The following is a 12,963-nucleotide window of genomic DNA, read 5'->3' on the forward strand; positions in this document are numbered from 1 at the left end:
ACACCTGTCTCTAGCTCAGCTACTTCTTTTATGTAGCGCCTTACTGACAACTTTAACACTTTTACATCAGTTTTCTGATCTGTCATTCACTAACACTACTCGTATACTGTAAAATAACATACGGTTTACTACATACATTAAATCCTAATCATGGACTTTTTTTTTATGTTGCACCCTACTGACAACTTTAACACTTTTCCACTGTTTTCTGATCCGTCACTTAATACTACTAATGTATACCGAACATACAGTAATACAGTATACAGTGTATACCGTAACACAACAGATACTAATTATGGTGTTAATTTTTATCTTGTGCCCTACTGACAACTTTAACACTTTTGCGCTGTTTTCTGATCCATCACTTAACACTACTAATGTATACCGTACATACAGTAATAAAGTATATACAGTATACAGTGTATACAGTAACATAACAGATACTAATTATGGCGTTTATTTTTAAGTTGCGCCCTACTGACAACTTTAACACATTTGTTTTCTGATCTATCACTCACTACCACTACTAGTATACTATAGTACAGTAATATGTATGGTATATAGTAGTGTAATATAGTACAGTAACATACAGTTTACCACATACAATAGTTAGTAATGAAAATGTTTTTTATGTTGCACCCTACTGACAACTTTAACACATCAATTTGTTTCTAAACTGTTTCTGTCCAGAAATCACTGTATAAGGTGCGGCGCCATCATCAGGGTAATATCAGTCACTGCACAAAGCCAAGCTGATACAAAGCTGCCTAATACCCCGACTAGTATACCGTACTATAGTAATATGCAGCTTATTACATACAATAGATATTAACCAGGGACTTTATATTCATACTGCGCCATACTGACAACTTTAACACTTTCGCATCAGTTTTCTGATTTGTCACTCACTACCACTAATATATACAGTAGTACAGTAATATACAGTTTACCCCATACAATACATCCTAATGATGGGCTTTTTTTAAGGTTGCGCCCTACTGACAACTTTAACACTTTTGCATCAGTTACCTGATCTGTCAGTCCCTAACAATCCTAGTACAATGAAGTACAGTAGTATACAGTTTGCTATATACAATACATCCTAATGATGGACTTCATTTTCATATTGCGCCCTACTGACAACTTTAACACTTTTGCTTTGAATCTCTCAAGGCTTCACTTACCTAAACCAAAGGAGCTGATAGAACAATGTCTTCTAGTCTTGTGTTTCTTCAAGTGTTTTCCTGTTAAATCTAGGGGTCTGTCAAGGGGTCTCGGGGAATAAAAGTAATGGTGGAAAAACAGGGTACGGCGCCATCATGTGGGAAAGATCTGTAACTACACAAAGACAATCTCCCACTCCCACTACTAGGATACAACAGCATGATCGTGTTTACCAAAACTAATAGAGCCTAATAATGGATTTTATTTATTTTTGAAAAAAAAAAATTTAATCGTCATATGATGATGTATATACTATGACATCACTGGGTGCAGTACGTATATACTATGACATCACTGGGTGCAGTACGTATATACTATGACATCACTGGGTGCAGTATGTATATACTATGACATCACTGGGTGCAGTATGTATATACTATGACATCACTGGGTGCAGTATGTATATACTATGACATCACTGGGTGCAGTATATATACTATTGCATCACTGGGTGCAGTATCTATATACTATGACATCACTAGGTGCATTATGTATATACTATGACATCACTGGGTGCAGTATCTATATACTATGACATCACTGGGTGCAGTATCTATATACTATGACATCACTGAGTGCAGTATATATACTATGACATCACTGGGTGCAGTATGTATATACTATGACATCACTGGGTGCAGTATCTATATACTATGACATCACTGGGTGCAGTATCTATATACTATGACATCACTGGGTGCAGTATCTATATACTATGACATCACTGGGTGCAGTATGTATATACTATGACATCACTAGCTGCAGTGTTTATATACTATGACATCACTGAGTGCAGTATATATACTATGACATCACTGGGTGCAGTATGTATATACTATGACATCACTGGGTGCAGTATATATACTATGACATCACTGGGTGCAGTATGTATATACTATGACATCACTTGGTGCAGTATTTATACTATGACATCACTGGGTGCAGAATATATACTATGACATCACTGGGTGCAGTATATATACTATGACATCACTGGGTGCAGTATGTATATACTATGACATCACTGGGTGCAGTATATATACTATGACATCACTGGGTGCAGTATGTATATACTATGACATCACTAGGTGCAGTATGTATATACTATGACATCACTGGGTGCAGTATCTATATACTATGACATCACTAGGTGCAGTATGTATATACTATGACATCACTGAATGCAGTATATATACTATGACATCACTGGGTGCAGTATATATACTATGACATCACTGGGTGCAGTATATATACTATGACATCACTGGGTGCAGTATCTATATACTATGACATCACTGGGTGCAGTATATATACTATGACATCACTGGGTGCAGTATATATACTATGACATCACTGGGTGCAGTATCTATATACTATGACATCACTGGGTGCAGTATGTATATACTATGACATCACTGGGTGCAGTATCTATATACTATGACATCACTGGGTGCAGTATATATACTATGACATCACTGGGTGCAGTATATATACTATGACATCACTGGGTGCAGTATCTATATACTATGACATCACTGGGTGCAGTATGTATATACTATGACATCACTGGGTGCAGTATCTATATACTATGACATCACTGGGTGCAGTATGTAAATACTATGACATCACTGGGTGCAGTATATATACTATGACATCACTGGGTGCAGTATGTATATACTATGACATCACTGGGTGCAGTATATATACTATGACATCACTAGGTGCAGTATGTATATACTATGACATCACTGGGTGCAGTATGTATATACTATGACATCACTGGGTGCAGTATGTATATACTATGACATCACTGGGTGCAGTATGTATATACTATGACATCACTGGGTGCAGTATTTATACTATGACATCACTGGGTGCAGTATCTATATACTATGACATCACTGGGTGCAGTATATATACTATGACATCACTGGGTGCAGTATCTATATACTATGACATCACTGGGTGCAGTATATATACTATTGCATCACTGGGTGCAGTATCTATATACTATGACATCACTGGGTGCAGTATTTATACTATGAAATCACTGGGTGCAGTATCTATATACTATGACATTACTGGGTGCAGTATATATACTATTGCATCACTGGGTGCAGTATCTATATACTATGACATCACTGGGTGCAGTATGTATATACTATGACATCACTGGGTGCAGTATCTATATACTATGACATCACTGGGTGCAGTATCTATATACTATGACATCACTAGGTGCAGTATGTATATACTATGACATCACTGGGTGCAGTATGTATATACTATGACATCACTGGGTGCAATATGTATATACTATGACATCACTGGGTGCATTATGTATATACTATGACATCACTCTGTACATTATCCACTTAACATGACATTGTGCACATAGTATATAGATACTGCACCCAGTGATGTCATATTATATACATATTGCACCCAGTGATGTCATAGTATATACATACTGCACCCAGTGATGTCATAGTATATACATATTGCACCCAGTGATGTCATAGTATATACATATTGCACCCAGTGATGTCATAGTATATACATATTGCACCCAGTGATGTCATAGTATATACATACTGCACCCAGTGATGTAATAATTTAAACTCTGACATCACTGGGTGCATTATTCATGTAACTGGACATCTGATTCTCAAGAACTGCAAAACTACAAGTCCCAGCATGCCTATCCTGATAGGAGTTGTAGTCCTGCACCAGCTGGAGAGCAGAGGTTCCCTTCTATAGAGGACACATTGCTCTGTACTTATGTAACGTCCTCATTCTTTCTGATCCTCAATTTCCTGCCCATATTCCAGCAGATAATCGCTCCCCGTCCTGAGCGGGTGCCCCCCCCCCCAGGCTGCGGACACGAGGGGTTAATCACCGGCACAGAGAGAACGGCCGACCATCAGGAAGGATTACAGCCAGGAGAGATGATGGAATATTACAGGGAGGGAGGATGGGATTGTAAGAGGATGAAATGCAGGGATCCCCGGAGGGAGCACCCCTTAAAGGAGACCCCTGAGATGGTGAAGGCCCACAGACATCATGGGGATAATTTGTATTTGTGTCCCTATGACAACACATCCTGCTCAGCTCGGTGATATCATAGGTGATGTCACGGTATCATCATGGTATTCTGGAAGTTCCCCTTTAAGGCCGGATGTGCAGAGATCCATACTGATGCATAGAGATATGGCAGCTCTATATATCACCGCTGTATACGTCTGCACAGCGCCAGTCATCTCCCCAGAGCCAGGAAGAGATCAGCCATGTCATCATGGAGGATGGCGAAAGTGATGTCACCAAAGAGACAGGGAGGACCACGGGGCCCCGGAACATGTACAAGATAAAGGGGAACCCCCTGTCCTGCAGGAGAATAAGGAGGAGGGGGGCAGGGAGAGAGGTACATTCTCATACAGGATGGATAGATAGATAGATAGATAGATAGATAGGAGATAGATAGATAGATAGATAGATAGATAGATAGATAGATAGATAGATAGATAGGAGATAGATAGATAGATAGATAGGAGATAGATAGATAGATAGATAGATAGGAGATAGATAGATAGATAGGAGATAGATAGATAGGAGATAGATAGATAGATAGATAGATAGATAGATAGGAGATAGATAGATAGATAGATAGATAGATAGATAGATAGATAGATAGATAGGAGATAGATAGATAGATAGATAGATAGATAGATAGATAGATAGATAGGAGATAGATAGATAGATAGGAGATAGATAGATAGATAGATAGATAGGAGATAGATAGATAGATAGATAGATAGATAGATAGATAGATAGATAGGAGATAGATAGATAGATAGATAGATAATAGATAGGAGACAGGAGATAGATAGATAGATAGATAGATAGATAGATAGATAGATAGGAGATAGATAGATAGATAGATAGATAGATAGATAGATAGATAGGAGATAGATAGATAGATAGGAGATAGATAGATAGATAGATAGATAGATAGATAGGAGATAGATAGATAGGAGATAGATAGATAGGAGATAGATAGATAGGAGATAGATAGATAGGAGATAGAGAGATAGATAGATAGATAGATAGGAGATAGATAGGAGATAGATAGATAGATAGATAGATAGATAGATAGATAGATAGGAGATAGATAGGAGATAGATAGATAGATAGATAGATAGATAGATAGGAGATAGATAGATAGATAGGAGATAGATAGATAGATAGATAGATAGATAGATAGATAGATAGATAGATAGGAGATAGATAGATAGATAGATAGATAGATAGATAGATAGATAGATAGATAGATAGGAGAGATAGATAGATAGATAGGAGATTTGCTGTTTTCCTGCTGGGGGTCGGCCTGTGCCCCTGGTCTGGGTACTAAGGGTCAGGACCTCCGCCCTCCCAGCGCGGGGACTACAGATCCCAGCATGCAGTGTGAGAGCACATAGCAGATATTATCCAGCAGGTCAGATGCATCCCCTGGCTGTCCTCCCCCCCTCATGCGTATTGTACATTACAGACTCTCCTCACAGAGTCAAAATGCCTCCATTGTGCTGCGGGGGGCGCCGCGCTGTGAGTGGGAGAAGAACAGTCACTGTGTTTATGTTTAGGAATCTGAGTGTCTGACCTGCAGCATCTGAATGGAGACAAAGCCCTCCAGAGCCGAGGCGGAGACACCGGCTGAGCTAAACATTGGGAAATCTGCTCCATTACCTGCGACGAGGCGACTTCTGAGATTTCATTGCAGCAAACAATTATGGCATTCTAGTGTGAACGACACACAATGTAATTACTCTGCATGTCTGTATGTAATCACCACCGCCCTCTCACCAGACACACACTCATCTGCCGCTACACCGGCTCTGCTCCATTATACAGGTAACACAACAGTGGATAAAACCCGCCATATAACACAGACTCCTCCAATAGTATGGATATCAGTGAGGCAGCAAAATGGTCACAAGATAAAATATACCGTCATAGTCACTGAGTGTATAACCAACATAAATAACACTGAACCATTACTACTATAATACTGCACCTATATACAGGAATATAACTACTATAATCCGGCTCCTATATACAGGAATATAACTACTATAATACTGTTCCTATATACAGGAATATAACTACTATAATACTGCTCCTATATACAGGAATATAACTACTATAATACTGCTCCTATATACAGGAATATAACTACTATAATACTGCTCCTATATACAGGAATATAACTACTATAATACTGCTCCTATATACAGGAATATAACTACTATAATACTGCTCCTATATACAGGAATATAACTACTATAATACTGCTCCTATATACAGGAATATAACTACTATAATACTGCCCCCTATATACAGGAATATAACTACTATAATACTTCTCCTATATACAGAAATATAACTACTATAATACTGCTCCTATATACAGGAATATAACTATTATAATACTGCCCCTTATATAAAGGAATATAACTACTATAATACTGCTCCTATATACAGGAATATAACTACTATAATACTGCTCCTATATACAGGAATATAACTACTATAATACTGCTCCTATATACAGGAATATAACTACTATAATACTGCTCCTATATACAGGAATATAACTACTATAATACTGCCTCCTATATACAAGAATATAACTACTATAATACTGCTCCTATATACAAGAATATAACTACTATAATACTGCTCCTATATACAGGGATATAACTACTATAATACTGCCCCTATATACAGGAATATAACTACTATAATACTGCCCCCTATATACAGGAATATAACTACTATAATACTGCTCCCTATATACAGGAATATAACTACTATAATACTGCTCCCTATATACAGGGATATAACTACTATAATACTGCTTCTATATACTGGAATATAACTACTATAATACTGCCCCTATATACAGGAATATAACTACTATAATACTGCCCCCTATATGCAAGAATATAACTACTATAATACCGCTCCTATATACAGGAATATAACTACTATAATACTGCTCCTATATACAGGAATATAACTACTATAATACTGCTTCAATATACTGGAATATAACTACTATAATACTGCTCCTATATACAGGAATATAACTACTATAATACTGCTCCTATATACAGGAATATAACTACTATAATACTGCTCCTATATACAGGAATATAACTACTATAATACTGCTCCCTATATACAGGAATATAACTACTATAATACTGCCCCTATATACAGGAATATAACTACTATAATACCGCTCCTATATATGTTGCTGTTGGTTCAGTATCAGTACTGTGCAGTTCCCTGTGGTAATATAATGTTATATACATGGATAGTAGTGGCGGTATACAGATTATACATATGGCGGTGGGGTTGCTTCCCTTCTCTGGGGTCTGTATATAGGTTAGATGTCTCATCTCTCTGTATCTCATACTCTCTCGCACTGTTCCGCACTGACACGACGCGTTGCACTGTAAGTAATACTACAAGGGATACATGAGGGCTCCATACTGAATGAGTCCTCCGGTTACCGCGCACTCTCTATAGACGCCTGTTACCCAGGCACAGTCTATTGCTGTTTCCACAGATGTAGCAGAGCTGAGTTTGTCATCTTGCACAGCTCATACTCCTATGACAGATAGATGGAAGGGCAGTGGGCGCCTCTTACTCCCTGGAGGACCCGGCACATCATAGAGTGCAGAGACAGTCCATTGTAATTCCCCCCCTCTCCTGTGGGGGCACTGCACAGTAACAGAACACTCGCTGCCAGGTTTCTCCACAGATCATGCGGATCACTCAGCATCACTGATATCACTTTATGAAGAAAAAGGGATCACCCAAAGTGGCCGAATCCTGGCTGCATGTCCCCTAGTGTTATAGGAGGTCAGAGACATAATGGCGGCTGCTGTTACCATGGAAATAACAGGAGGAGAGAGATCAGACCCTGTGCAGAGCAGCCAATCAGATTCCAGCTGTCACTTTAGGAGGCATTTTTAAAAATGAAAGAAGCAATCTGATTGGTTCTTATGGGCAACTGTACAGGAGATAGATAGATAGGAGATAGATAGAGAGATAGATAGATAGGAGATAGATAGATATGAGATAGATAGATAGATAGATAGATAGATAGATAGATAGGAGATAGATAGATAGATAGATAGATAGATAGGAGATAGATAGATAGATAGATAGGAGATAGATAGATAGATAGATAGGAGATAGATAGATAGATAGGAGATAGATAGGAGATAGATAGGAGATAGATAGGAGATAGATAGATAGATAGATAGATAGATAGATAGATAGATAGGAGATAGATAGGAGATAGATAGATAATAGATGGATAATATAGATAGGAGATAGATAGAGAGATAGATAGATAGATAGATAGATAGATAGATAGATAGATAGATAGATAGGAGATAGATAGATAGATAGATAGATAGGAGATAGATAGATAGGAGATAGATAGATAGATAGATAGATAGATAGGAGATAGATAGATAGATAGATAGATAGATAGGAGATAGATAGATAGATAGATAGATAGATAGATAGATAGATAGGAGACAGATAGATAGGAGAGAGATAGGACATAGATAGATAGATAGATAGATAGATAGATAGATAAATAGATAGATAGATAGATAGGAGATAGATAGATAGATAGATAGATAGATAGATAGATAGATAGGAGATAGATAGATAGATAGATAGATAGATAGATAGATAGATAGGAGATAGATAGGAGATAGATAGATAGATAGATAGATAGATAGATAGATAGATAGATAGGAGATAGATAGATAGGAGATAGATAGATAGATAGATAGATAGATAGATAGATAGATAGATAGATAGGAGATAGATGATAGATAGATAGGAGACAGATAGATAGGAGAGAGATAGGACATAGATAGATAGATAGATAGATAAATAGGAGATAGATAGATAGATAGATAGGAGATAGATAGATAGGAGATAGATAGATAGATAGATAGATAGATAGATAGATAGATAGATAGATAGATAAGTCCTGTAATTCCCAGCACATCACTGCAGTGATGTAGCAGAGCTGAGTGAGTCTCTCCCATCTCCCGTATACTATCCTGATCCCCCTCTGTGCCCGCTCTCATCCTATGTTAGCCATCCTGACACCACCACATCCTGATGCAAATCACACACTCAGCTCTGCTGCCCCTCTGCAGCTCGGAAAGTTCCCAGCCCTGTGCCGCTTCTGTCCCCATCCCTATAACAGTCCTCCCCATAATATGTGTATAATAGCCTGGCATAACCTTATAATCCCCTCAAGGACATGCTGCCTGCGACCAGATGGGTCGGATCCATGGCGGTATAGATACAGACCCCCAATGGCCAGCCAGATCCTGGGGACCGATGATGTCATCTGTTGGAGCTGAGGTGGATGAATTGGTCTGGTACAGACGTAGCAGAGCTGAATTTGTCATTGGATTACATTGCCTCTGCTATATCTCTGGGTGTCACCGGGGGGACGGAGAATCCGGGGAACATAGAGGGACACTGTTATAACCCAAAAAGGCGTATGACAAAGGAAAAGCTCTAAGATCTCCTCCGCCGCATCTCACGGAGCATTTTATGAATGAAAGCAACCAGCACATAGCATGCGAAAGCCTCCTCATACCTGATGTAGCAGAGCCGACAGGGTTCGCTCTAAGACCACCCCATTCCTGATGTTAAGTAGAGGGCTCTCTCGGGAGCGTCTTCTCCATGCTGACACAGTTAGTCTTCAGGATTTGACGTTCTTGTCCTTGGATGAAGTTCTCCGAGCTCCGGAAGAAGAAGAAATAATGGAATACCAATGACGGCACCGGCACTACGGCTGCTGCTGGGGTCCAGGGGGTTTGCCCTTGGTGGTCTCCGATAAGACGTCTCAGAAGACTTGGGTGTGTGAGGGGTTAATGGACGAAGATCAATAACACGATGGGTCGTGGATCTCCAAGACTTTTTCAGGGGCTTCTGATGACCCTGTAGACTCTCTAATTCGTATGACTGTCATCCAATGTACAGGGTGTACTGGGTCAGGGTAGGCGTGTAGGACACAGATGAGGGGTCTTTAGGGAGGGTGGTCTATAAGGGTTGGATAGAAGAAGTGTAGAGGTGACCCAGCAGCCGGGAAGGTCCTGAGATGTGGGGTAACTCCTTAAGACAAGTAAAGTTGAATGCTGTGGAGGAGGGGATGAGATGAGATGGAGGACACTTTAGATTAGGGTCTATGGTTAACTGTATATGAAGGGTCTATACTGTAGATGAGGGGGGTCTCTAGAGGAGTGGTGTCTGGTGGAGGGGTCTCTAGACAAGTGGTGTATGGTGGAGGGATCTATAGAGGAGTGGTGTATGGTGGAGGGGTCTCTAGAGGAGTGGTGTATGGTGGAGGGGTCTCTAGAGGAGTGGTGTATAGTGGATGGGTCTATAGAGGAGTGGTGTATGGTGGAGGGGTCTCTAGGTGAGTGGTGTATGGTGGAGGGGTCTCTGGGCAAGTGGTGTATGGTGGAGGGGTCTCTAGACGAGTGGTGTATGGTGGAGGGGTCTCTAGATGAGTGGTGTATGGTGGAAGGTTTTCTAGATGAGTAGTGAATGGTGGAAGGTTCTCTAGATGAGTGGTGTATGGTGGAGGGGTCTCTAGACAAATAGTGTATGGTGGAGGGGTCTCTAGACGAGTAGGGTACGGTGGAGGGGTCTCTAGACGAGTAGGGTATGGTGGAAGGGTCTCTAGACGAATAGTGTATGGTGGAGGGGTCTCTAGATGAGTAGGGTATGGTGGAGGGGTCTCTAGACGAGTAGGGTATGGTGGAGGGGTCTACAGCTGAGCAATCTATATCGGGATCCCTGTAGATGAAGGCTCTATAATGTAGATAAGATGTAGATGGTGTTTAGATAAGGGTCTATAGTTCCTTAGATGAACTATGATTGTCTCTAGATGGGTGATACATACTTCTATAGACGAGTGGTATATGGTGGAGGGGTCTCTAGACGAGTGGTATATGGTGGAGGGGTCTCTAGACAAGTGGTATATGGTGGAGGGGTCTCTAGATGAGTAGTGTACGGTGAAGGGGTCTACAGATGAGTGGGGTAAGCTAGAAGGGTCTTTAATTGGCTTATCTGGAGATAAGAGGCTCCTTAGATGAGGTGGTCCCCAGAGGAGTGGTGTATGGTAGAGGGGTCTATATTGTAGAATATGGTATGAATGGTCTATAGATTATAGCTATAGCAGCTTCTTTAGGTGAGGAATCTGTAGTTGTAAATGGGGGTCTATAGTTGGGGTTCTGTGAATGGGGGTCTATAGTTGGGGTTCTGTGAATGGGGGTCTATAGTTGGAGGTATTGGTCTTTAGTTGGATGCCAGTTAGCAGTCTGTTGATAGGGGGTCTACACTCTGTGGATAAAGTGCTCTTGCTGAAGATTTGGGGTCTATATTTTGGGGTCTATAGTTGTAGTTTGGGGTTAGTAAATGGAGCCTTTAGTTGTTGTTAGCAATCTGTATATGGGGGGCATCTATAGCCATAGTTTGGGGTGCATTGCTGTATTTTGGGGTTCATAGATCAGGGGGTCTACAGATGGGATGTCTACAGCTGAAATTGAGGGGTCTATCCCTGAATTTGGGGGTACAGTTGTAGTTTAGGGAGTATAGTTGTGGGTCCTGTAGATGGGGGTGTATAGTTGTGGTTTGGGGTCTGTAGATGAAGGGGTATGTCGCTCTAGCTAGGGGATCTATATCCGTAGTCAGGGGGCCTCTCTCTATAGTCAGGGGTCTATATCTATAGTTAGAGATGTATACCTGTAGTTAGGGTCTACCTCTATAGTCAGGGGTCTATCTCTGAGGTCAGGGGTGATTCTCTGTAGTCGGGTCTGTATCTCTGTAGTCGGGGCTCCGCAGATCCCTGGCCATGTATCTGGGGGGTCTCCAGCCCGTCCGTGATGTCCAGGCCCGGCTGTGGGCGCTCTCTCCCGGCCTGTGGAGCTCCCTCCGCCTCGGAGCTCTCCTGCTTGTGGCCGGGGCTCCCCGTGCAGATCCTCAGCTCCGGGCGGGCATGCCGGGCCCGGGATTGTCGCAGATCGCGGCCGCTTTCAGCACCACGGAGAGCCGGCGAGGAGGCGCGCACAGTCCGGGACCGGCAGGAGAGAAGCCGCCGGCTGGAGGAGCGGGAGACGCCGGGGAATGGAGCTCCGATCCGGGGAGAAGCTGCGGACAGGTCGCGGGGGCATGGGAGCTGCGGATCCGGGATGGACGGGGCTCCTGCCGCTCACAGGGAAGTGCAAGACCGGGAATCCGAGGTGTCCGCTCCGGTGCTCACACAGCTCTGCCCGCTCCTCACTGCATCCCCGACTCCAGGCAGCTGCAGCTCCCCCCTCCCCGCACCGAGCGGCTCCGAACCTCCCCCTGCACCCGGGCCTCCTCCCCCTGCACACCGGCCTCCTCCCCTAGAGCCTCCTATCCTTATATCCCCTCCTATATACCCTCCTATCCTCTATATACCCTCCTATATACCCTCCTATCCTCTATATACCCTCCTATATACCCTCCTATCCTCTATATACCCTCCTATATACCCTCCTATCCTCTATATACCCTCCTATCCTCTATATACCCTCCTATATACCCTCATATCCTCTATATACCCTCCTATCCTCTATATATCCCCCTATACTCTATATACCCTCC

At 41.6% G+C, this 12,963-nt stretch overlaps 1 protein-coding gene across 2 annotated transcripts in view; it reads right to left on the reverse strand.

The window, feature by feature from the left end:
* LARGE1 (LARGE xylosyl- and glucuronyltransferase 1) overlaps positions 1 to 12,618 on the reverse strand; it is a 259,607-nt gene extending 246,989 nt beyond the window's left edge. The window contains exons 1-2 of one of the 2 annotated variants that reach the window (XM_069966505.1): positions 12,079 to 12,618; positions 9,926 to 10,466 (exon numbers count right to left, since the gene is read on the reverse strand). The gene's annotated coding sequence lies outside the window, so the exon portion shown is untranslated. Of the gene's footprint in view, positions 1 to 8,102; positions 8,133 to 9,925; positions 10,467 to 12,078 lie in introns of those variants that run through there. The other variant, XM_069966524.1, reaches the window with a different exon arrangement.
* Between the last annotated feature and the right edge of the window lie 345 nt (positions 12,619 to 12,963).

The sequence above is a fragment of the Dendropsophus ebraccatus genome, chromosome 1 (assembly GCF_027789765.1).
Source record: "Dendropsophus ebraccatus isolate aDenEbr1 chromosome 1, aDenEbr1.pat, whole genome shotgun sequence".
NCBI classification, from domain to species: Eukaryota; Metazoa; Chordata; class Amphibia; order Anura; family Hylidae; genus Dendropsophus; species Dendropsophus ebraccatus.